Raw genomic sequence first — 819 nt, 5'->3', positions numbered from 1 at the left:
TGACTGGACCTGCTCCCGTCTGGCTGATGGACAGTTAAGCCTTAATAAAATGATGTTCAAAGTCGGGTTCGCCTTACGACTCGTGATGGGTCTCGTCGTGCGTCTTAATGATTTCGCGGAGTGAATCCCTTCGCAGAGCAGTGAATAAAGGGGCTGGAAAAAGCCAGATGCGTCGACACAAAGGAGCTGCGGACCCGTGGGCTGTGGGGGGTGGTGTGACAGCCGCTGCACAGACTGTGACAGGAGTGAGACTCAGATCCCCAAACCCGGGGAGGTCTGGTCTTCAAAGAGCTCTTCAGAGAAAAGCCAGAGGGAAAAAATCTCTAGGATACGGTCCTGGCCTGGATGCGTTGAGGGTGAGGTGACAGGGGAGGGTTTTGTCACCTGCGTAACCCCCTGCCGTCACCGCATAATTGGCAATTCCTCTCCGTACCGCCGACGTTCCCGGCTGATGTTCTGTGCCGGTTTCGCCGGGGTCAGGAGGCTCCAGCTGACTCAGCTCCGCTCAGCGCGTGATCCCGCTGTTCCCTTCAAAGGCACCTCCTTGCTGAGCAGCCCAGGGCGTTCGTGGCCTGCTGTGCTCACCGCCCAGCTGGAACGGGGCTGTGTCGGCACTGAACTCATCCCGCTCCTGCTCTGCGTCAGCGGGAGTTCATCATCCCTTGGGAACAAAAATAGGAAGTTCCCATTTTTAGGTCATGAATGGTTAGAAAGTAGGCCAAAAATAAACCCTAAAAACCCCACAATTCAGCGTGAACGAAACCGTGAGCCCTGTGGCAGGGCCGTGCCTGCAGCAAGCTGTCCCGGCACGGTCCGGGG

At 57.0% G+C, this 819-nt stretch overlaps 1 protein-coding gene across 1 annotated transcript in view; it reads left to right on the top strand.

The window, feature by feature from the left end:
- The window catches only part of UBOX5 (U-box domain containing 5), a gene marked incomplete at its 3' end in the record, with an annotated part of 14,030 nt that overhangs the window by 9,747 nt on the left and 3,464 nt on the right, over nucleotides 1–819 (top strand). The gene's annotated exons all lie outside the window — the stretch shown is intronic.

The sequence above is a fragment of the Eurypyga helias genome, unplaced genomic scaffold, assembly GCF_000690775.1.
Source record: "Eurypyga helias isolate BGI_N326 unplaced genomic scaffold, ASM69077v1 scaffold24834, whole genome shotgun sequence".
In the NCBI taxonomy this organism is placed as follows: Eukaryota; Metazoa; Chordata; class Aves; order Eurypygiformes; family Eurypygidae; genus Eurypyga; species Eurypyga helias.
This window is presented reverse-complemented; position numbering and strand designations above follow the sequence as displayed.